The sequence below is a fragment of the Opisthocomus hoazin genome, chromosome 9, assembly GCF_030867145.1.
Source record: "Opisthocomus hoazin isolate bOpiHoa1 chromosome 9, bOpiHoa1.hap1, whole genome shotgun sequence".
Lineage (NCBI taxonomy): Eukaryota > Metazoa > Chordata > Aves > Opisthocomiformes > Opisthocomidae > Opisthocomus > Opisthocomus hoazin.
Genome location: NC_134422.1, coordinates 21,579,437 through 21,604,515, shown reverse-complemented (window position 1 = coordinate 21,604,515; position 25,079 = coordinate 21,579,437). Strand labels below are relative to the sequence as shown.

Below are 25,079 nucleotides of genomic sequence, written 5' to 3'. Positions count from 1 at the left end.
GATGAAATTTCATCAACTAAAATCTCTTCAGCCAAAATCTCTGTGGAAGAATTTCTCTTGCTTCTGTTTGAAGAAAAAAAAATATAGTTCCATGTCATTGGCCTCTATTACAGAAGTATGTGTATCGCGAAAGAAATTTTTAAGTTTGTATGTGGGCTCACAGAATAGACTTGTTAATTTTTAGACTTTATTGCCAGACTGCTTGCAGCAGAGTTCTGCCCAGGAGATGTCACAGCTCTCCAAAAAGATGAAATGTGAAAACAGAAATACACTACCCCCAGTCCTACTGACTTCCATGGATACACAGCCTTTTTGAGAAGAGTGAGCATGCAGGTGATGGGAAGAACTGGCCCATCTGCTTTGTGGGAGACAGCATACAAAAAACACGTCCTTCCTGCGCCTCTTGCAAAAGGACAGAGGATATTAGGCTTGCTTAGCCCCTCCCCAGCGACTGGAGTGAGGTTCTGAGCCTGGCAGTAGTGTTTTCAGCATGGTTTTGGTACAGCAGCTCTGCATTATGCTGCTCCCAGCTACAAGAATGGCAGTAGGGTCCAGCTCTGTAGTGGAGATTGGAAATACCATCAACTTACAGAGTGCTGGAAATGAGTGGTCTTTAATATAAATTTTGCCAAAATTAGCCTAGGTAGTAATACTAATTGGCACACTGTGGCCTGTCTTCATACTATCTCAGGTACTGATCTTCCACACTGTTCTTTCATGAACATCAATCTTGCATACTGCCTGCAGAGGGACTGCACAACACGGTAGGCTATCTCGTATAGCTCAGTATGCTCCTGCCAAAGTACAGCATGGTCAAGACTGGTATATGCCAAAGGGGCCTTCACACCTCTACAGCCCTGATACTTGCTGCGTAGCTCCCTGTTGCATGCTATTTAACACACAGCGTGGCTGCTCATTCACCATTGCCATCAGAGAGGGCATGAATTCAACCGCTTTCCCCTTCTGCCCCATGATCTCTGCATCTTGACACAGGGTTAGTCATTCTCTCCTCTGAAATCTCTAGTGTTTAACAGAGTTCCAACAAACAAACAAAACCATCAAAAAACATACAAAATCCCACCCCCAAACCAGAACATCTGAACTCCCCGAAGTACAATGGGAACTTGTGGCACAAAAACGTACTGGAACATGCTTGCAAAAGTAACTCTGAACTAGGTCTTCCACTTCTATCCGACAAGACAGGAGTAAAGCCTTCCACCTTAACAGTTTCTGTATGGAGGGGCCTGTGCGTCTGTCTGCAGGTGGCCAGGGGAGTGTACACGCAAATTTTAGATAGCAAAGCACCAAATCCTTCATACCTTGCCTTTGTCATTGACAACAATGGTACTACCTACACATGACAAGATTTAAAATGTCTGATTTTAGGAGATAAAGAGTTTAGAAACAAGATGAATGTATAGTTTGGGGGTTTCTTTGGAGAGTGACAAATGTGGTAAGATAGTTTGTCTTCACCTACGTGGTCTGATACTAGCTATACAGCACAGAACTCTCTTCAGGCACAAACAAATCATGCTGAAAATTGCTGGGAAAACCTAGCCTGGCAGAAACCTCAGCTCATCTGCCTGTAACTTGTTTAAAAAAAAATACAAAAGAAAAAAGCAGTACTTTCTCCGTGTTATCATGACTGTCTTCGACAACCTAGACATAATGACAGGCCATGTGCAACAAACTTTCTACCTACTATTTTCAGCAGATGACAACTTCTGCTTCCGTATCCAAAAATCAAGGGATTCATGTCAAATTGGCACAACTTAACTGCCGCTTCCAGCAACTTATTACACCTTTACATCCCCAAATAATGTTTAGATTTACTTATCTTCTCCATGGAATCTTAAACTACATACTATAGAAAAGGGGTCTAAAGCAACACAGGTTTGTTCATCTTAATACAAAACAAATTATTCTCAATAAGGCGGCCTGCTCTGATTAAATTTTATTGTCCTCACAGAAAAGTTACTATAATCCGTTCAATAATCTGCCTTATTAATATGTTAATAGCCTCTTATAGAATGAAAGATACCAGATCCTTTCCTCTTACTCATTTCAATTAATCAAACCCAAGTATTCAACTTTTTTTTTAAATGACCTTTGGTATTTGTGTTGTCAGCTAAAAATGGATTTTAGTATGTATCTGCAGAAGATTCATTATTTATACGTGTAACAACACTTTGTAATATTTTAATGTTGCCTTTGAGACACTGTAGAACAGGAAAAATGCCTCATTCAATACAGGAAAATTAATCCACAATTTTGATCTTTGCTACAACAAATGACATATACAACAACAAAATAAAAGAATAAAAGAAGTATATTTAGCCCACCATGCAGCACTGAGGAAATGTCTGTCATTTGTTCTGTCTTCTGGGCAGAAGCAGGAAGCCATCCAATTGAAATGGAGAGATCAAAAAAATAAGTATTTTTCATATATACTGAATACCAGCCAACAACAAAAGAAGTTGTAATATGTGGAATAAATAAATAATACAGAACTGGATTGGAAAAAAAAAAAAGTAGCGGCTACACTTTCTTAATTGAAGAGAATTAATTCTTTAAAGGATGAAATTTCTTAGTAGTGTTACCTAATGCAATGCTATGTCTTGCTTACAAGTTCTTTAATAAGTTAGGTTTTGGTTTTTGTTTAAGGTAATTTAATATTTGACTTAAAATAGTTTGGATTTCAATCACCTACACATACAACTGATGCAGAACTGTTCATTAAGGATTCTGCAATAAAGAAAAGACCATACTTTATTTACAAATTGTTAACTTACAAAGGCAGGGCTTAAGCACACTTTTCCTACCATTGACTTCACTGGGAATAAGCCCATATCCTCAAATATTACACAACACATACCTGCACCACCACCATGAACTTTTTTTCTAACTTTCTACCTGCTTTCAAACTCTTTGGCTGTCCTACCTCCCACTCACATGCTCCCTCGTCAGCAGGGTCTGCAACCAAGGCTCATGAGCTTATCTCATTGCCAGCGAGCTGGTGAGCGCTGGCAGCAGCTGACAGGGAATACTGGACAGAAAATGCAAATCTCTAGTTCACACTGAATACCTGAATCATTTGGGAACTTTAAAACTAGTGACAACACAGTAGTTTTATTCAGTATCTTTCATGCTGTCATTATTAAGCGGTAGATATTTTTAGCCACCAAAAGCCAAATCCATCTGCAGCAGCAGCGTTTCCAAGGAGACAGAATAATTTAAATACATGTGGAACTACAGCTCTGTTTTCATCAGTTCCTCTCTGTTACTGAAGCTGCTTTGAGTCAGATTTTTCATCTGAGGAGGAAAAGTGACTGGAATACATAGATTTGAGATTGTAATTTAACAGTTGTGCTTATATTTTCAGACACATATCCATTCCCCACAAATCACAAACATTAGGATGCAACTCATCCATTTTTCAGGCAGTGTTATTTAGCAGTGTTCACATACCAGTATAAAAAAAGACACAGTTCGTCAGTCTTCTAAAATAATTTGTAAATTGCTGACATTTGCTGTAAGTTACTATTTTTTTTTGATTGTTTGTTTAGCAAACATATCAGGCTTCATTCTCTGAAGAAACAGCTAACAAAAAAGGGACACCAGATGCTTACAGCTGGTAAGGTGTATAAATACGTGGACAGATGATAAAGCTTCTTCCAGTCATCATTAGGACTCAGTAAGAGTTTTATTGACTTTGTCCAGTTTTTCTTTAATATCATCACTTTTTAATAACTCTGGGTCTGCCCTAAGGGCATTCACTCTCTGTGAATACCACAAAAATGGATGCGTGCATTTACTGATTTTAATCTCTGAAATCAATTATAATTAAATTCCAGTATTTTAGCTTTATAAATATATTTTATTACTATATACTATCAAATCAAGCAGAAAGCTTCTAATCTTTTCCTTTATTTCAACACTATATAAATGGACTGTGACAAATAAATAATCCCATTATTATATTTTCAATGCAGTCTAAAGATGAACAATTAACTAATTAAAAATTATTTGTTCGCAAAATAACCCCAGTTTTTCTATCAATGGATTAATTTAGAATACAACATTCAAAAGACATGGACAACTGTCACAAGAATTAACAACTGCTTTAATATTATTTTTAAAAGGAACCTCTTCCATAAAATGTACATACTGATAATTGCTTATAGATTAGGTATTTCTTAATAATATCTTATAATTAACCTCAAGAAATTCCAGAAAAAAGGTCACATTAGAAATACGTAGTGGTTACTTAATCATCTAAAGGGAGCAAGTGCAGATACTCAAGAGATAAAATACATCAAACATAGTTATCTAAAGCAAACTGGTTCCCACCAGTGTTATGTCCATCACTAATGAGAAGTCATGCAAATGTCTGATTGCTTTAAAAAAAACCAAACAAAACCAAAAAGCCCCACACCTACACATTGGCAACAATTTAGAATCACAATTCATTTATTTCAATGAAGATTTCAGATTCATAGCAGCAAAACAGGGTCCTGGAGTATAACAATTATTTGCTACACGTAAAATGTAGAAATTAGTCAATAAAGAGCTGACACGTTGAAATGTTTGTCCCAGTGAGGCCAATAGCAAAATCTCAAATTCATTCAGAGGTGCCAGGACTTCTGCCTGTAGTCCAATATCCTCAAATAATGTGGCTTGATAAACAAATTATTTTCTGCACCAAGCAAGTTCTTTGCTGCTTGCCATCCCCAGCATCTGTGAACTAACAGCTGCTGATAACACATAAACTTGTCAGAACAGGTTTTGTACAAGCTATTTCAACAGTTTATTAAAAATGGTATGTAACTGCTGTAGGTACTACAAGATTTATCTGTCTTGTAGACAAAATTTCATTACATGCATCACGTCTTTTCTTTATGACAAAGATAATTTTATGGCTGAATTACAAACCACATTCATTCCAAACCTGAAAATAATGCAAAAATCCACAAAAACTCTAAGAATTGCTCTGAAGAGTCATTCTTACTGCATGTTCAACACTAAACAAAACACATACAAATGAACTGCTGCTAAAACGGTAAGTCCTTTGCCTATACAAACTCAAAGAAAACATTTTCAGATCTTCCAGTTTTCCTGCTGCTAGCATACACTGTATTTCCAACAGCATGTATTTCCATCACACAAAAGACCCCTCTTCCTACAGCTTACTGAACAATTTCAGCATCAATGAGATGCGATGCCTATACTGTCACATGAGAAAGTTGTCAGATAGCATCACAGGCATGCCTATGATTTCACTGTGGATCTCACATCGGTTGAGACCTGCTAGGCAGGAGAAACAATAACCTGAAAAGCTGCTTCAAAGTCATTAACGAGGAACAAACAATAAGTTGCTTGCTTGCACATGCATTCTTTACACCCACAAAATGTTGTGGCAAGGATCAAGAATAGCTATTCAGAACAGGAATTTTTTTCACCCTTACCTGTAAATCGGTTTTCTCTGTTTCAGCTCCGTCAGCACAGACGGAAAGGTTTACTCCCCCTTTTTCCATCCATCAGACAGCAGTCATCCAATAACTGAAGTCATCCTGGCATCCTCTGGAACATGCTCTCTCCCTCATTTCCCACTCCCCACCCCCATCTGCATGCTAGCAAAATGGGAAAACAGCAAGAAGAAAACAAAGCAAAAAAGCACATCTAAAAAACAGCTTTAATGAGCAACTTAGTAATCAGTCAGGGCGCTCTGTACTGGAAGGTAATGACAAAATTTAAAGACAAGAAGAAAATAAGTCTCTGTATTAATAACCTTCGCCTTCACTAGTGAATAGCAATTCTCCCTTTCAGCTCCTTTCAGCTAAGGAAAAAACAAGCAAACAGCTGTAGGAACATCGTTATTGCCTGTATACATTCTTTGAGACTGACTCAGCTATCACGATCTTCAGTGAAGAATACTGCTACGTATTTAGGAAATTTTGTGATTACCAGAATAACAGTGGTGCTTTTATGGAAAGCAAGAATCTGAAATCTCAAAGCAAATTAGACTACTTCATAGATGGGTGAAAGTAATTCCCTACTAAATACATTTTCTTTCTATTTGAAGCAGTATTTATAAAACACATGAAAGAGAATAATTACTAGTACTTTTTCTTGAAATTCTATGTATATAAAGCTCTACCTGTATAAACGGTGCATATGCATTTATTTTACTTTATTTATAATACTCTAGCCAAAATTCAATATGTTTCATGAACTTTGTCTGCATAAAACTTTCTACCAAAGTAAGAATTCAAATGCAAAAGATGACTGGCTGAACAATTTTCAATTTGTGTGCCTCAAATATACTATTAGGTCTATTTGTAGCCTCGTAAAGCTAGTTGAAAAAATGTCTCCCAAGATCAGGGGATTTTTATTTTCTACATATCCATATAAATCAGCTACCAGCTCAGCTAAAGACAACAGCATCAGTTTTATTTTATGACAGTTTAATTAAATTTAAAATCAAAATCAAGAATGCGTCTTCAGTCTTAGGTAAGGTAATGTTTACAGCCACATCAAAGCATTTGTAGTCCAGGATTTCCCCCTAAACAAACATGTTATGCAGCAGAAGCTGACATACATTCGTATTTACAAATTTCAATCTTCAGCTATGGGTTTCCAATAAAATTAACTGTGACTTCCTTTAAATAAGAGCATCTATCCTCTTCACTGAATTATTGATCTTTAACCACAGCAAGACTACACCAATTAGCATACTTTCACTATAAAGTAATAGCTGTTTTAGTTTCTGAAAAAAATTAGCTGTCAGTCTTATTGTAACAAACTACCAGTGGATCCTGTGCACAACGTTCAGATTCTGTCTTAACAAGTAAAGTAGGTGTATTTTAACCAAATTACTCAGCTTAACATAAAACCTCTTCCTAGATGCCTAGAAAAATGGAAATCTATGCCTGCAAGCATTAAAAAACTAAAATAACTATTAAATTTCAAATCCAGACCAATACAATTTTCTTTAGTGGAAAGAAACTGTGGCAAACACTGACGAAAATTTAAACGGACGTTGTGCCCTTGTAAGTGACTGGCTGGAAGGCATCTTCAACTTTATTTTCTTTTTTATCTGCAGAATGAAACTTGGGAGTTGAGCACCAAGGCTTCATCTCTCAACCAGTCTGACTACTGAGGGAGACGCACAGACATACAGAATTGTAGTCTCATACCTGGATTTCATAAAAACCTTTTCAATACAGATGCAAGATGCAACACTGTTCCAGCCCTGAAGCACTCTTAGAATAACTAATGACAGAGAAATGGGCAGTACAAACAAGGAAATCGGAATGTCTTGCAAAATCTACTATGAAATAAGGAGGTTATTAACAACAAAAAACCCAACACCTCTAAAATGGTTCCAGAACGAAGCAACTCCAATACAGTCAGCGTTTCTAAAATAAAACACAAATAGCCTTGCTACAAAAAACGATTCTCACTCAGCAGGCCGATGTTTCCCCGCACTCCCCAAGCGCCACACACACAGGCCTGCCCCACAGAGCGGTGCCTGTGCACTGCCAGTTTCATCAGAGTTCTACATAACACGCTGACAGCCCTGGTGAAATTTGCCCCTCTTTGTCCATCAAAAATTAACTGAAGTCATGTACTTGATAAATGCATTGTAAACGTATGACATTCCCCTCTGCTGCTGGGGCCCAAGGCCGGCCCGTGCCCAGGCCTGGCCTGCCCAGCGCTGTTGGGCCGCCCTCGGCTTGGGGCTCACCTGCCCTTCCCCAGCCGCCGGCTGCCCTGGCTGCCCCGGCACGGCGCCTGGACTGTCCCTTTCCGGAGCCAGCACCTGCAAAGTCTTAACAATAGTGCTCCGAAGTGCTATTATTATTAGACTAATTAATCACACATATACAGAGATGGAGAAAGGGAAATTGGGTCCTCTTTGAATCCTGCTTTGTACCTAGCCCCTTCTGTGACTCACGTGATCAGCGGGTGTGCTTATACTCATTCGGCTATTTCAGCTTTTTTCTACGTTCTCTATACTTAATACTCCTCACAACATACACTTTAATTTTTTTCTCCAGAGCTACTGCATTGGATAAAAGGAAGGCTTCATCAGGAAACAGATTCCTGCAATGACTTTCTTCACTTCTCCTTTCCCTGATTATGTCTGTTGCTACTAAAATACTTGCTTCCATTTTCTCCAACTATACAAAGAAACCAGCTTCTTTTGGCAATCCCTTTATGGAAGGATAATATGCTACAGGATCACTTCCTTCCTGACAAAAGCTTCAGAGAGAAAGTTTAGAAAGTATGTATAAATTACATCTCAGTAATCCACTCTGCCTTACCATAGAACAGTACTGACTGAGTAAATTACGAGAATAAAGCTAAGCTGAAATAAAACTGCAAGACTGCCAGTGTCCTTTGACTAAATCTATATAAGTATGGCATCAGGGCTGAAGGCAGGTACTGACATGGTTTGGTTCATCACAAACAATTCATGACACCCGGTTCAGGTTTCATTTGCAACTCACAGTTCTTTGTAACATCCAGGCTTATCAGTCAAGATTTTAACTTCCCGCTCCAGGGTTAATGATAAGCTATGGTGGACACAAAGTTGAAAGGTGCTGTGCAGACCCACTGGAGACAAGCAAAATGACACTCATATAGTACAAGTTATTTACGATGAGGATTAAACCATACACACTTCCACACTCAGGGATGCTGGAAAAAACAAATAAAACCATTGTTTATCTTAACACTTTAGACAACCTTGATTGTAAAGATGAATTGACACAGCTTAGGAAATAATTAGAACCTCAAACAAATCTCTTGTATTTCATAACACAGACTGCTAAAACTAAACATGACCCTCCCCATGGTATCTGCTTTCAGCTTCTTCCTTTAGCAGAGCTAATTGTTCCACTCCCCTCCCTTGGTACACTGTATCAGTAGTCCACTTATCTTCCTCTTTAAGCCTTACGCTTTTTTTACTCTTGTTTTGTAAAATAAAAAAACATTTGCAGCTGTTTTTCAGATCACTTTCCTCTCTGTAGTTCCCTATGATTCACATGTATGTTCACTTCAAAACTAGACCACTTTTTTCTTTCTGCCTTCTAGTATAGGATGTGCTGATTTCCCGCCTGCTCTCGTGTTTAGGATACTGGGTAGTACCCTCCACACCATTTTAGTTTCTTCTGAACTGCAAATCTTTGCAGGTAGGAGAGAAGGAAAGGGAAACAATGGCTGTGGGCAAAAGGTACTTGTGGATTTACATATCTCAAAGAACCCCATTACTGGTAAGTAACATCTTTCTTGATCTCCACTGGACAACCCACACGGGCATTCACACCCTGTGTGACTCCCAGTAGCTATCCGCAGGTTGTGTAACTTTGTAGTAGTTGATCACATAGTCCTTCATTAGAAATCAGCGACTGTAGATCTCTTCTATCAAGCATGAGATCTGCTCTAACATACTGCTTGAGGAAGACATGAGTGGAGTTTGATACTTAGAGAAAGCTACTGGCAAACATCTGAGACTGTGAACAGTTTGTTCACCAGGCTACTGGCCGCAAGATCAGGCATTTGCCTAAGAAAAATAGTGGCTACTGTCTGGCTCAGGAGCAAGCGAGCTATCAGCTCACCTATTAACGCTGGAAGAAGTCAGATCTTCTACAGGATAATCACTGTCCTGAAAGATTGTGACTAGGACGTCAGAACAAATTTCTCACATGTAGTCTAGAAATAAGGATCTTAGTCACCATCCTGCTAGCAAGATCCAAGGAAGATATGTCACATGCCACACATTAGATCTACTAGATCTCCTGAATGCAGAGAGACATTGTAACACCTTTTTTCTCAGCATCCTACATGTCTGTGGAAAGATCCTTGAAGACGGATGGACCAACCTTGTAAGGCAGCAACAAGACTATCTGAATTTCACAGCCACTGCCAATTCCATGTGGCAACTCAGTAGCCAGTGTCATTAAGAAATGTGCCAGCATGGTCTCCACGCAGAGTAAACACAAATAGAGGAACAAAAGCAGAAAGTGACGAATGAACTATGGATGACTTACTGGTGTGCACTCAGGGCTGCAGACTGGAAAAATCCGGCGGGGTCAAAAGAACTGGAACCCACTGAAGTTTTATTATGAAATCCACGCCAAGCTTTCCTTAATTTGAAGCTGCTGTCATTGCAAGGAAATTATGTATGATTTATGACTGAAAACAAATGGAGAATCGAGCTTTCTTTCTCACAAGCGGTGGACAGATGCCATCATCTACTAGCCTTAGAAACCTCTCAAGGCACGTAGGATTCCAGTAGTCCGAGGTTTAAACAGCAAGAAGCTATCAAACAGAACGTGTGTGATATTTTCCATGAGTCTCTAAACAAACCAGAGCTCCGCAGTCAGAAACAGCAATGTATTAAAATGCAGAAGCCATACAACAAGCTATATCGGCTTCAATGCCCTACTGACTGCATTTAATGAAGCCTGAAGGGATGACTGTTCAGGTTGGAGAAGGTGGATAATTATGGGCGATGCACAATGAAAACACATCACCCTATAGTTTGAAACTTAAAACTGCTTCAGGAAAGAAGAATAGGATTACTTTACCACAGCATTCATACATTTTTACTCTTTAATAAAACCTAGAAGACCCTGCTGTCTCTGAAGCAGCTGTGCTGAACAGAGTTTGTTCCAGTTTAAAACAGTAACAAACCAAGCACTTTTTATATGGCACACAAGGATGCTAAAAAGTGAACATACTGGTCAGTGGATCTGACACTTCAGTACATGTTACTTTCGGAGAAATCATCTAATCAAGGAGCTGTAAAAACTATTCTAAGATGGTGAGAGGAAAAAAAGAAAAACAAAGGACTAAAAAAAAAAAGGCTGAAAGCAGAGCACGTTAGTTCCTTCCTTAGTTTGAAGAGAAACAGTACTGCAGCACCTCTGTTACAACAGGCAAGTTTTTCTTTATTCCTTGATAAAAAACCCAAGCAAAATAAAAACAAATTCTCCTTTCCTCTTAAAAAAAAAAATAGCTTGTGTAAAAAACCACCAGAAACCTCCATGAAAATAGTACCAGGAGGGAACAAATCTCAGGGCAAAATTGAGAACGTATTCAAAGCAGACTAATTTTCACCTCTCAGAAATGCAAGTTACATAAATTTCAACTTCCTCAGACTCCCACCCACTTACCAACATCCACTTATAGTCCTTGAATCAACTCAAGAGTAGTCATCTGCCTTCGGTGAAATCAAAAGTCGTATATTAAATGACACAAATGAGAGAAAAGGTAAGCAAAGAACTTCTGCACAAGAGTGTATGTGGATTTCCATTAATTCATCTGTGACTATCTTACAAAGCAGCTTTCTAGCATGGAAATTATTTCTAATCCTAATTATTTACATACCAACAACAAAGTCAGGTAAGTTCTTCCCAAAATCAGGAATCAACTTCTCGTAAATAAATAACAGTACACAAGCCTAAAACATCAGACTTTAAAAACAAGTTTCTTTTAAACCATAATCTAGACTTCATGACTGAAAGGCAAAATTAATCAAACCTGAACAAGTTTACTAACCCAGCTTTTATTAGCTGTAAAAAAAAATTCTTGGTTTTCAGCCATATCTGCTCCAGTGAGGAGAATAATGCTGGCACAGGATGGTAAGAAAAAAGATGAGGTACCACCCCTTTTGGAAGGAACACAGACACAGAGTGACAGCTAGGTCAGGGAGGAATACCACTTTTCATTGCTATGACAGGCGCCTTATGAGATCTTACTTCGTCACCACAGCCGAGTAAAGATTAACAGGGTTCTTTTTCTTTCTGCTTAATTTGCAGGTTAGACGAGTTTCTTCTTTTATTTATATTCCTTCTTCCTCTACTAATGCACTGACTTGCTGAAACCTTTAAGCTGATTTTGAGTCAAGCCAGTTCTGACCTAGCTGGCAACTACGCATAAAGATGCCTGAAAGAAAAAAATGCTTCCACGCTTCCCAGGTTGCCTGCAGAGTTTATTTCTTTTATTAATAATTACTTTAATAAATAGCAAAGACCACATGTGGAAAGTAATAGATACATCCCCCACCCCCACCTTTTAGGACCATGAATAAGGTATTTTACTGATGAAGGAACTACAACCTCAGTCTCTATTACCTATATTTCTGTCATGGGATCAAAGTTCCTACTGAAAAGCAAGCATGGTTTAAGTGGAATGCTCATGGGAATTGATTCCCACGGATGTTGTTACTGAACCTGCATTTAGAGAAAATGCTTCAAATTTGATTTGAGAGATCATATGTACTTGTGGGTGTGTTCAAACATTCTTGGAAGTTTATTAAATAACAAACAGATATCAAAAATATTTTTCCTTTTTTGATAGTCTTTAGTAGTTCTTTCAGAAATCTTCACTGCAGAGAGTACTACAACATAATAGAAAGTCCAAAACCATAAACATGTGAAGTTGACTTTTTTAAGCGTAAACAGCTATACTGCAGTTAGTTACAAACATCTAATCCAGACAGGAAAGGTGGAAAAACATTAAGAATAGGGATAATAACAAAATACATTTCCTCCAAACGTTTGATGCTGACCCCAAGTTAGGATTGTGGGCATCTCTCACTTTTCAAAGACCAAAATTAAAAATTAACTTAATTTATATTTGATAAATTTTGCCCTGTGTGCTACAATCCTGATTTCAGCCATCTGCACAGTGTCCTAGCCCTCCTGTGTTCTTCCCTAGAACTTTCTGCTCTCTCCACCCAGCCTAGCTTCATACACGACTCTACAGCTACCCTGTCCTCAGCCTCCCCCATCGGCCGCATTCACTTAAAAGCAGCCTTCTGCTCGGGCACAGCCAATACTGGGACACTGCCCACACTCAGTCCACACACATTACTAGAGAGCTCACGAGTTTACACTCACATCTGAAAGTCACCCTGGATTTTCTGCATATCCATATGCCAACCAGTGGTCAAAGAGAAGGGACCAATGGTGAATCTGGTCCTCGAGTACCTTATGCAAGCATAAAACATACACTTTTTAATAAACTAGTATCTGGTTAAAAAAAAACATTGCTTTACATTTCTACCAATACAAGCACTACATTTTTAAATACACTTGGGCAAAATGTAATTCCAGAAGTCTTTGAAGGAGCTCCTCCTTTACCCCATGTATGCTTTTAAGAAAGGCTGTGCACTGTTGCTCTTGATCATCTTCACTGTTTTTCCCCAGTGCTGCCGAAGCACAGCTCATCAGAACAGAATGGGAAAGAGAACATCTGAGGAAATCGTGTCCAGTCCATAAGGACATGTAACTAACCAGTACTTACCAGCCCTTCGATACTACTGCTGTTTCATTTATGTTTTTTCCAGTATGTATTTTTTAAAAAATCCTAGTTGACTCTTCAAGGTAAAATTCACCATTGTACATGCAACAAACACTAAATATCTTTAACCTTAACAGATGATCAGTACAGCATTATATTAAGCTATTGAATGAAAAGTAAACAAATATAAAGCTTGTAAGCACCAGAGCTGTTAAAAAAAGGGGAGGGAAAAAATCCTACAGAAATTATCGGAAAGATCAGTTGTCTTTTCAGAAATTCAGTGGGTGGCTGATTTGTCATGCTCCCTGCAACAAAAAATGTCATTATTTACCTTTTTGCTCTGTTATAGCTAAGGTGGCGTTCAAAATATCAATGCATAGTTTTGCTGATAAATTAAAATGTACTTGTTTCCCAAGTGATGTGAACTTTAGCCACACCAAAGGGAACAGTGTTCTGCAAACAATCCACCTGTGCCCTCACATACAGATTTGCAAAAGAGTTCTAGAAGAGAACACTCCCTTGGGAAGAAACAGGAGCCTAGACTCTATTTCCAAAGCAATCTTGTGAACAAGAAAGCGCAGGTATCCCGCCACAGAACCAAATGACCCAGTATTAGGTTAGAGTGCTATACCCCTTTTTGTCCAGTATCACCCAAAAGGAAAGACAGACCCCTGCTTAGCACCATCTTCTCCAAATTATTTTATAGCTTGTCAATTATAGCACATTTCTGGAAGATGCAGGGGTGGATTTGAACACTTTCAGGCTGAGGAAAGAACAGTAACCAAGTCTCTCACTTTCTTAGGAAGCGCTCTCAACTACAATAAACAAGTACACGTCTATCATTGGTAAAAGAGAAAATCCTATTACTTTAAGAGTCCCCCCACAGAAGAGGGATCAGCACTTTGGATTCTCAGTACATACAGCTGCCTATACTCTAAAGCGGCTCAGAAATTCCGACATCCTACTGTGTTTGTATGTCCATTTCATCAAGGTGGAAACTCCAGTGAAATGAAGGACGACTGAATTTCTCTTCGCATATTTTGCACAGACACAAGCTCTATTTTCTATGCTAAAACCACACTATGTGCTACTTTAAAAGTTGTAGATGCAGAGAACCATCAAATTGATTTCCTGAGTTACAAGTGCCTTTTTAATCACCTTCAGCACAGCAGTAGGCCAGCAAGAAAATGCTTAGCAGAATCATGAACTTCAAAGGAACCATACCAACAGAATGTCACGGCTGGCAATGAAAAGCAGGACCACAGAAAGCAAGCAACAAGAATTATTTTAAACAAATTTCTCAAGACATGTCAAACAACAGAAGATAATTATTTTGCCACTGGTCAGAGAGATCTCTTTTCAGACAGATCAACTTCTGAAGAGAGGTCCTGGAAGAATCCTGAAGCTGTTATTAAAAATGAAAATCAGCATTTCTTTTATATAAATTGTTAAGCCTTAGTTTGGAACAATTTTTAAGACAGTGACAGAATCTGCTCTCTTCTGCATCACTGTGAATAGATAATAATTCTGGTGAAGTTAATGAGCAATTGAAGCTGGAGAATGGGCTTTTATTCAATGTTCAGAGACACAGATAGTCATATGCAATGAGAAGTCACTCAAGCTCTCCTAGATTTACAACTTGTTATAGGTGTTTATATTCAGTATGCCTGTGTAAGAGAGAGGTGTACGTTAGACAACGGTCTATTTTAATCTCTATAGTCTTCCTACCGTACCTCTTATGGACCTTCTTATACAAGCTCGATCAGAATTTGTCTTAAAATCTGGCCAGGCAGGTAGCTGCTTCCCATGGTGAGAGATGCAGTACTTAAATGTCACTGCATGTTGTAACTCGAGGGACACTGGGGTGGAAGAAATACGCCTTTGTCTGATGATCAGATAGTTCCTATCTGACCGTTAAGTGGTATGAATAAACAAAGAAGGCACCACAGCTACAATAGGGAAAATACTAAAGGTCGGCCATCAAACAATCACATCAGTATTTCTGCTGCATACTGAATATGTAGCAATACAGTGTTAAGCATAAGTGAAATAATGTGCCTTTGTAACCAGACTAACTTTTCTTATCTATCAGCATGAGTATTAACACTTCCCTCTAGGGTACCAGCAAACTGCGCTAAAAAAGGCCTCACTTGTAAATAGATTAGATATAAAAGGGTAACATCTAAATGTTTTTACTGTTCACTAAGTGCTTTGGATTAACATATAACAGGAAAAGTTCAGTAGGAATGGGAAGATATAGAAAAGCCATATAAAATATTTGCATTTATCACGTAAATTACTATTTTTGCTATTTTAACCTACTAATGTACAGTTCTTCACATACAAGACAGAAAAAAACATTTTGTAACAATTTAAAATTCTAGATGAATGCTGATTGCTCTATACAGATTGAAAAGATACATTCCCTAATCATCCATCATTAAAACTAGGCTAAATATTATGAATTTAAATCTGCTTTAAAAAAAAAATCTAATATTGAGATGCAAGTAATACAAAATATTGTAATAAACATCATATTTCATTCTAGTGACACAATATGGCAAGAGAACAAGAAGATTTTCTTAGCTATATTCATGAGGGTTTTCTCCACTTTGACTGACATTTACAGGCTTGATCTTTTACATCGCTTAAGGAAAACAATAGTTTTGCAAATAATGAAGTGAATGTGTGCATGTTACAGATAATGTATCTCTATGAAACTGTAATTTTTCCTCATCTTAATAGGAATTTTGCGTTGCATCCAGGATCAGCAGCAGTATCACTTAGAGCGTCTGATCAGTAACATACCAGCTATGGACAAGAAAGCCGGATAATGATCAACACAGGGGCTATTCCAAGTCTTTAAATTACCTTTATTGAGCACAAAATGTGTTGGGTTTTTTTAAATCAGTTTTCTTTTCAGACTGCTCCTAAAAACAAGACTGAATTAATTAATTTTAATCATTAGTTATACTTAAATTTAATCCACACTACATTCTGGAGACAGAAGTAGGAATTTTCTTTAAAATCCCCGTTCATAAGGCAGGTACCACAACCATCAAAGAACTTCTCGGGGAGAACATCAGTTCGGTGTGATCATGCACTGACACCTAGTGAATACTTCCAGTTAAGAAATCCCATTGCTTCTCATTGCCCATGCAGGACAAATGTTACCAATATATTCATGCTGACAAGATGTTTTACATATGGACTATGCTTCCCGTTGTCTCATTAGAGAGACATTAGAATGTGCGGCATTTCTGGTACACGAGCATAACACACATATAGTATGCAGTATTTGACCTGCTCAGAAAGCGCATATGTCCCTGTAAATTAGTCATGACCTCGTATCATTTTTTGTCGGTAAGGACAACCTAGCGACTAGCGCACAGGATGTCACCGGGCCCAACCAGACAAACGCATTCGTAGGGAGGAGATGTATTCTGCAGACCTCCACTCTGGGAGTCAGCTGGCTCCACACACAGCACAACTGTTTTGTCTCCATTGTGCAGCAGATGGTGATGGGGATGATCTGAAAAGCCCTTAAACGCGAATGGCACATGCTGAGGAACAGTGGAGACTGCAGCCAGAGGATTTATCGCTGAGAACAATCTGGGGTCAGCGATTATGTCATCGCATTGTCACCCCTCCTCATGCATCTCAACAGAGATGCAGAAGCTAGCTGTTTGACCTATTCATCCAGCTTCACCCAGATCACCAGCCCCACACCCTCTCCATACACAACGCAAAATACCCAACACTGCAACTCACAACTCTTCTTACTCTTTAACTGTATTTAAGGGATCCCTTCTCCTAAACTTTGCACATTTCTCAAGCAAAAAGCCCAAGCTAGCAACGATCTTTTCTCTTGAATTCTCAGGGAGCAGTGGACCCGTGAAAAACTGTCCTGCCTAGCATTATGAGCAAAGCCAGAGAAAGAAAAAACAAAATAAACCTTCAAGCTCTTAGAGATGGGTTAAGGTTGTGCTGGAAGGTGGGGAGGAGGTGGTATGCAATACACTGCCAGATGCTACCACTCACTGTAAACTTTTCCAGACCCATGTTCAAAATTCCAGTTTTCATACCTCAATTTTCTTGAATTCCCAAACATAAAGATGCTCCAGCATCACACACAGCATTCTGAATGGGACACTACTGCAGGCCATAAGCTTTTTTCCAACATTAGCACTGAACTGATTTGAAAGTTGCTCTTCATGAGAAGGGTGACACAGAGGTCTACACCACACGCACCTACCGTGGGCAACCCATCTCCCAGCAGGCCAGTGGGGGGGGGGGGAGGCGGAAGCAGAAAAAAAAAAAATTAGTCCTTTCAGAACTCCTAGTTTCACTTGAACAAATTGGTATCGTCGCACACTTCAATGCCTCCTGGGTATTCAAGCCTGGGTATGGGTGTGAAACTCAGTTTCTCTCTCCTGTACATGTAAGTTATTTCGTCACATCCATGACATAGACAGGTGATTGCACCACTGAAAAATCTTTTACAAACGGGTGTTTGGATGAAGTTATTACCTCAGTACTAGGTTGCCCTACTCCTGTACAACACCTCTCCAGCAGAACTGCACGTCTTTGGATGAGCAGCTTCAGTTGCAGAGACCAATGCGGTGTTCTTCCATTTTCATGATTCCATAATAAGCCTACATGTGTATGTGTGGTGACGGTGGCAGGGTGTCTCCCAGCCCAACCACATGAAGACCAGCAGGCCACTGGCAGCAGACTTTACTTTCTAAACTTGTTTTTAATGCATCTCTAAATTGCCTGTCAGGTGTTATGAAGATATCTGCCTTAGTGGTACTATTCAAGGGCTTTTAAAACTTAAAACAGTAATTTCCTAGTTTACCTATGCTGTTTGTTTCAGTAACTACATGATTCTCATTTTCTTCTTCAACAAAAGAAAAAAAAGCCACCAAAAAAAAAGAAAAGAAACTAACAGGGGTGCGTAGGCAACTTTACAGCTCTGAATTGGCTTCTTTTTTTGGAACAAGTGCTCAAAAACAAAACCAACAACAGCACAGAAAACCTATCCAATTTAGAAAAAAAACCAAAGACCAATGTCCTAAGCACAGTTACTCTATCAAGGCTTCTCCTGTAACTATTTGGTTCGGGATACATTGCAAACACCCCATCACTCCCATGTAGCCTCTGAGAAGGAGAGACACACACACAACACCACACAAGATTACTGTCACTGTTAACAAATTTTAGTTTGTGAATCAGGTGCAGTATTTTGAAATTCTTTAGTTAAAATGTGTAAGTCCACTTAAAAAGTAAGTATTTTATGAATGCATCTTGGAAACAAGTCCTAGCAAAAGTAAACATTAGCAGAAGCCAGTGCAAATCCTGAGCAACTTTAACTCATTACTTTTTATACGCACATACAAATTTATATGCATATACAACAATCTCCTGTTTGTCAAGACTCCGCCTGGAAGATGACACGTTTGCCATGCTATCACTACAGTAAGCCTTCACAGTTTTCCACCATCTCTTATACTATGTCAAAAATTAGAACAGTTAACTGTATTCTTGTCAAATAGGAATTCATATTTACATTTAATCTTAGGGGCAAAACACAGATTATTAAGGAGAGGGTCAGAAGGAGGGGACAGCAGGGTGCCTGATCAGCTTTCATGGATCAAAATTTCTTCTGTAATAAAGAAAATTTATACCCCCTCAAACCATATACAGCATTCTGCTTTGCAGATCAAAAATCCTCGTTGCCATGGGAACTGCAAAAAAAGCTAGTCATGACATCGCAAGGCTATAACAGGAACATGTCTGCTGGGAAATTACCAGTAGTCCAGGTTTTCACATCAAAAATGCTTAGGTATTTTCAACCTGAAAACAAAATGCTTCCTCAAATCTTACTTCCAAACTCTCCTTCCCCAATCTTTTTGCAAATTTTCACTAAAACCTGCTCTCATATATATATATATAGTTTATACAAACTAAGGTAAGCAAATTAGTGTTGAAGATGCACTATATGCAATGCAAGAATACCAACTTGTATGTATGTCTTTTCCAGATATACTAGGTACAAAGTGTGCACTAATGATTTACATTGCTCAGTCAATGTACACATAGGACAACAAACCGATCTTAAAAAAAAAAAACAAAAACAAACACTAAAGCACTTGATGAGAAGCACAAAAAAAAGAATACTGCCTAAGACAGACTATATAAAGCAAGATTTATAACACAATTGTTCAAAACAATATTTGAAGGTTAGTTATACATGCAATTTGCCCTTTGTATCTATGTTGTTACCAGGTAACAAAAAGTAACGTTTGATTTCTAAAATAGAATACTATGCCTTTTGAGAAAGCTGTTGGCACTTCAAAGCAAAGTGAAAAATCAGTGTCAAACCTAGAGTCATGCACTTCCCACCTGAACACAAACAGTTCCCAGAAGTGTGAAAAAAAAACCACCACGCTGATCAAAGGATCCATGTAATACCATGGAATTCATACTATCAAATGTACCCTTTTCAGCACCCCATTATAATCTCACAGAGGTACTAGATTTATTTTCCTGTCAAATATGTATAGGATATAAAATGTCTTGAGAACACCATGTGAAAAGTACTACATAGAAATGCTGTAAAAATGCTGGCACCTCTAGGCCATGTGCTGGTTTGTAACACAACAACGAAGTGGGGAAGAACCCTGGAGAAACAGTTTTGCAGAACAGTATTTGCAAAAAATTGCTTTTGCATGTCAAAGCAGTCTCAGTATATATTTTATATATGTTTTTCTTTTAACAAAACACATTTTTCTTTTAACATTATAACTACTGAAGTATCAGATTACGACAAACTCCTTTAAAAAGAAACCTTGAAAATGAAGTACAAGTCTTACCTGCAGAATGGTTCATGGTTCCAGATGGCTCTGCAGAACCATTGATCAGCAAATATATTCTTTTTTATCTGTTCTGAAATACATACTTTTTTATCTAACAACAGCTGCTTATCAGACAGCACATTACACAGAAGGTAGCACCACTGGAACCAACTGGTTTTGATTAACCTCCCTCCCAGAGCACAGCTACCTACAGCTTAGCCGTGCCCACTCTCCTTTTTGACCGAGCCTGCAGAGCCTGGCATGGAACTCTCAGGTCTTCTGACAGGCTTGGACACATCATCCAATAACCAAGGACAGACAGAGTAATGAGAGGCACTGCCAGGGGAGAGCCTGCTCACCTGGGAAATGCAACAGGCTTTTTTTTCCCTGTCAAAGCCATACAGTAAACAGGACGATAGTGGTTGGGGGGATACCTGCATCTTAATTATGGCTTGCAAAAATTGCAAGTATATTTAAATTAGGCTCAAGAAGTCAAGCAATTTACAACAACAAAGTGAAAGAGTTAAGTGCACAATACTTTTAAAGGTAAAATTTTATATTCATAACAGTGTGGCATTATTCATTTGACAAGTTTTTAGAACTAGCAAAAATAGAAGTGCCTTTTCCTCAGAATTGACTGGTGAGGAGAAAGGGCAGTGGAGTAAGAAATTAACTAATATAATACAAAGTATACCACAAACAGTAAGAAACACATGAAAATATTTAACATTGTAGCTCATTTTATCTGCATATATCAGTCCTTCACTTAAGACTGCATCTACCTGATGAGTCATTATTTCAGTAACAGGGATGCTCTGCCTTTCTCAGATTCATACAGATGTCAAGCAGATGTCGTCACTGCCAGGGACACCCAACGCTCCTTTTCCTCCAGCTCACCGTTTCTCTAAATCGTCACCATCAACCACCAGTAGAGAAGAAACCCAACCACAGTTCAGCCCCATTCACCCTGCTCCCCGCTCTGAGGGAGCAGATCGATGTATTACGTCCATGCTGCCACATCTGGCTGCGGCTGAAGCAAACTGCTGCTTCTCCTACTGTCCCACCCACGTGACACGCGCCAAACCAGGCCATCTTCTGGTCTGTAGCCTCTCTACAAGGCCATCTGTTTCCGAAGTACAACAATTTACAATAGTGGATGTGTGTTATAACAACACAATTGCACCTCCTGCAGTTGTTTACGGCTTGTTTCCCCCTCAGCCGTTTCTATGCAATCACAAAGGCAGGAAATCATTTTAAATTGTCATTAGAAAGCCCTGACAGCATCTAAAATTTAAACACTAAGGCACAAGACATGTAACAGCGATAAGTTCCCAGTAAGGTAACAGGGCATGCTGCAAACACTTCTCAGGAGCATTCAAGTGCTTTCTATTCCAGAACTCCGAGACCACCTAACTCAAGTCACAAATGATTTTCTCTAGGTTCAGCCAAGCTTACACCACACACTGCAGAAAGTTCTGTTTATTTCATCACAAAAGTGAGATAGATCTAAAGAGCCAAGATACCCAAGAACTTTTTAAAATAAAGGATATTTAGTCACAAAGACAAATAGAAACAATTTCTCCGAGTTCTCTGGTTCTGCTGCTCTTTATTACATTCTCTATCTTAAACAAATGAGAAATGAGATTTTTAGTGACTGGCCCTCAACTAGTGAGGTACGTTGCTGGGCTGGCCTGAACTATGCTCCACACAATAAACACAAAAATAACATATTAAAACAAAAACCACAGACAAGAACAGGCACACAGAAGGAGCAGACCCTTCCTTAGAGTCGATTTTTAAAAGCAGTATTTTAGAGATCATGATTACCAAAGCTTGCTTTCCTCTGACAAGACTGAACAGCACAGAAGTGGTCCTGCAGTCACCCTAGGGTATGCCACTCTCGCATCTTTGCCCTTGTGTCTTTATTTACTTTACCAGTTCCCAGAGTAAAGATATCAAAATTTACAGACTTCTCAGAGCTGAACGGAAGAACAGGGGAAACTGAGCTTGTCTCTCATCTGGGAGCAACCTGTCTGTCCTCCAGCTGCAGGAGCCTGTGCCAGCCACTGCCCCTGCCCAGCAGTTTGTCCTTCCCGCCTACATACACCAGAAGGTGTTTCAGGCAAAGAAACGGCTGGTGGTATCTGCTGCTCCAGCTCGCCGCGCTTCAGCAGATTCAGGGCACAGTTTCTCACACAGGACGAGCACAGTCTTGCGGCAGCAGAGGATTTATCCAGAACCACAACATGCGCAGAAACCCCGTGAAACGTCTCCCATTTATCCCGCTATCCCAGCAGACAGCTGCGGCTACGCCGGCTATCACCAGCCGCCCTCGCACGGCTCTGCCACCGCCCGTGCAGTGTGGCGGGCGGGCCTGGACACCACCCTCAGGCCAGCGCTCCCCTTCCCCAGCCCCGCACAGCCCGGCGGGCCTGCATGCGCACCAAGGGGCTCTGAGCCGCTCGGCACAGCCGGGAGCCAAGGGGCCGGCTGGAACCCACGGAGCCTACAGGGGTGCCGCAGGCCTCCTCGCCTCCCGCCTCAGGCGTCAGGGACACCAGGAAGGGCGGTCGGGATAGGCGAGGATCCAGTAAGTCTTCGATCTGCGGACCGCTGCCCTCGCTGGGCACCTGACGACCCCGCGCACTGGCGGAGTTTGCTCTCTCCCCAGGAAGAAGCCCCCGGCTCCTGGGCTAACAGCGGGCGCCTCTTCGCTCCACAGCGCCTGAAGAACCGGTATTTCAGCTAATCCCGCCACCGCCTCGGCGAGCCGGTCCTCCGCTGGCCGTCAGGAATAACGCGAGTAACGGCCGCGCCTGGCCCGCTGCCCTCCATCGCCAGCGGCCGGCCCTGCAAGCGGCGCCCGCCGAGCTCCGAGGCTGGGCGACACCGAGCAGCGGCTCCCGAAGGCCGCTGCCCCGCCCCGGCCGCCCTCACCTGCCGCCGGGCCGCGGCCGCCGCTCGCCACCTTCTGGGCCGCCCTCGCCAGCCGTTGGGCCGGGGCCGCCTCCCCGAGGCACCCGGCACCCCCCGGCCTGCCGGCGCCCCGCCCCGCGCCGCCCGCCTCCGGCCCGCGCTGCCCCGCGCTCCCCTCACCTGCCCGCGGCGGCCGCAGAGCGGGCGGGCCCGAGGCTGAGAGCAGGCGGCCGCCACCTGCCCGCGCGGGAGGCGGCCCCCAGCCGCCGCCCCAGCCGCGCCGCGCTCGCCGCCCGGCCGGAGGAGTGGGCGGGGCGGGGCGGCGCAGGGCCGCGGGAGCGGCGGGCCGGGAGGCAGCGCAGAGCCCGGCGGGCAGCGCCGGGGCCGCTCCTGGCTGGGGCAGGCGGCCTGCGGGGACGCGGCCTCACGGAGCGCTGCTGCGGCTTCGTGAACAGCAGCGAGGGACGGGGTGGCGCGGCCTCCTGCGGCCCCCACTGCCGCGGGGGGAGCGGGGTCCCTCGGGGTGGGCCAAACGCAGGGGCTGCTGCGGTGGGGAAAGCCGTGCGTGCTCAGAGTGCCGGCGTGTGCTTTCAGTAACTCTACGGCTGCATGAAAGAGAGAAAGAAAAGGGGGGGACACGACCAAGCAAAAACATACTTGCCTGCTAGTTAATTATGTTTTTTTAATTGCACTAGTCTTCAGTTCAGTATAAATCCCCGCAAGAAGCGCACTGATTATTTTCTGAATGGTCCAATTCATACAAATGTATGTATCGGCATTTTCTCCGATACTGTTCCCTTCACAAAGCCAACCAGCCAGCCCTCACTTTGGTCCTTGAATTGCAGAATTTCAGACCCTCTCACCTCTTCGGATCTCAGACCCTGCCCTGACAACCGTTTTTTCATAGTCGGAGGTAAAAAAATCGAACTGCCACAATGGGGCCTGAGAGCTTGCTACATTACTATCACGATACCCATTTTTGGGGTGAGCAATCTCAACAAACCATTCGTGGCTGAAAGCTGTAGAGAAGAGGTGAAGAGCACCGTCCCACTGCTCCGCTTGGAAGCATTTCTCCGGGTCTGGGGCCCTCACCCAAAGCTAGGACCTACACACCACGTACGGGGCTGGGTCCGTCTGGCTGTCCCTGTACTCCGGAGCGATGATGGTTATCAGCGTTCGTGCATGTTTTCCTTAGCTTGTAAGTTGTTCAGTGTTTCCAACCTAACTTTAAGGCGTTAATTTACATTTAAAACTGGGATAATTTCTTTTTACAAATAACACTGATGTCATTGCCACTAAAAATTTGGCTCTGCTGCTTTCAGTGTAACAAATGCGATTTTATCCAGAACCCATTTCAGCATGTTTTACAGGATCAGAGATGATTTTGCAACAATGTAAATGAAATCTCCTTTTAATGCATTGAGAAGATAGTTGTATGTCGTAGTCAAAAGAAAGCCTAATGACAACTTCTTGTCCTTCAGTCCAACAGGAACCTGCTTTGTGTCTCGAAGTATAGGAAGCCCTGCTAGGGGCAAATAAAACACTGTGACACCAGTCATTTTTTCAACATAGTTCCAAGCATCTCATGAAGGATTCTGTAAAGTGGAGATAGATTAGGTAATTTGCATGACACGACTGACCCAGTGAATGCTTGTATTTCCCCGCAAGTTCAAAACTCTTCTCAGTTCCACTGCCACCGCTCTGGTAATGCCTGTCCTGCACCTAGCTTCTGCACTCTGCTATCAGCCCTCCCACAGGCGTGTATGCCTCACTCGATGTGTACGCCAGCTCCCTGAAAGTGAAAAGTACTGTCTGTAAATTCACCACAGAAGTTTAACATTATAGTATTTTTCACATTATAATTGCATTCAGCCCCTTAGGTTTAAAAAAACCCTATGAAATCGATGCTTTACCAAAACTACTAGCAAAGTTTCTGCTGACTTCTACCCCTCATGGCTTAAAGCAAAATAATAAACTATAAATATTTTACAA

At 41.1% G+C, this 25,079-nt stretch overlaps 1 protein-coding gene across 3 annotated transcripts in view; it reads right to left on the bottom strand.

Moving 5' to 3' along the window:
• The window catches only part of CSRNP3 (cysteine and serine rich nuclear protein 3), a 110,533-nt gene extending 87,195 nt beyond the window's left edge, over nucleotides 1-23,338 (bottom strand). Inside the window, exon 1 of one of the 3 annotated variants that reach the window (XM_075430569.1) lies at nucleotides 23,268-23,338. The gene's annotated coding sequence lies outside the window, so the exon portion shown is untranslated. Of the gene's footprint in view, nucleotides 1-5,465; nucleotides 5,538-23,108; nucleotides 23,181-23,267 lie in introns of those variants that run through there. The other 2 variants (XM_075430568.1, XM_075430567.1) reach the window with 2 other exon arrangements.
• Nucleotides 23,339-25,079: the final 1,741 nt, after the last annotated feature.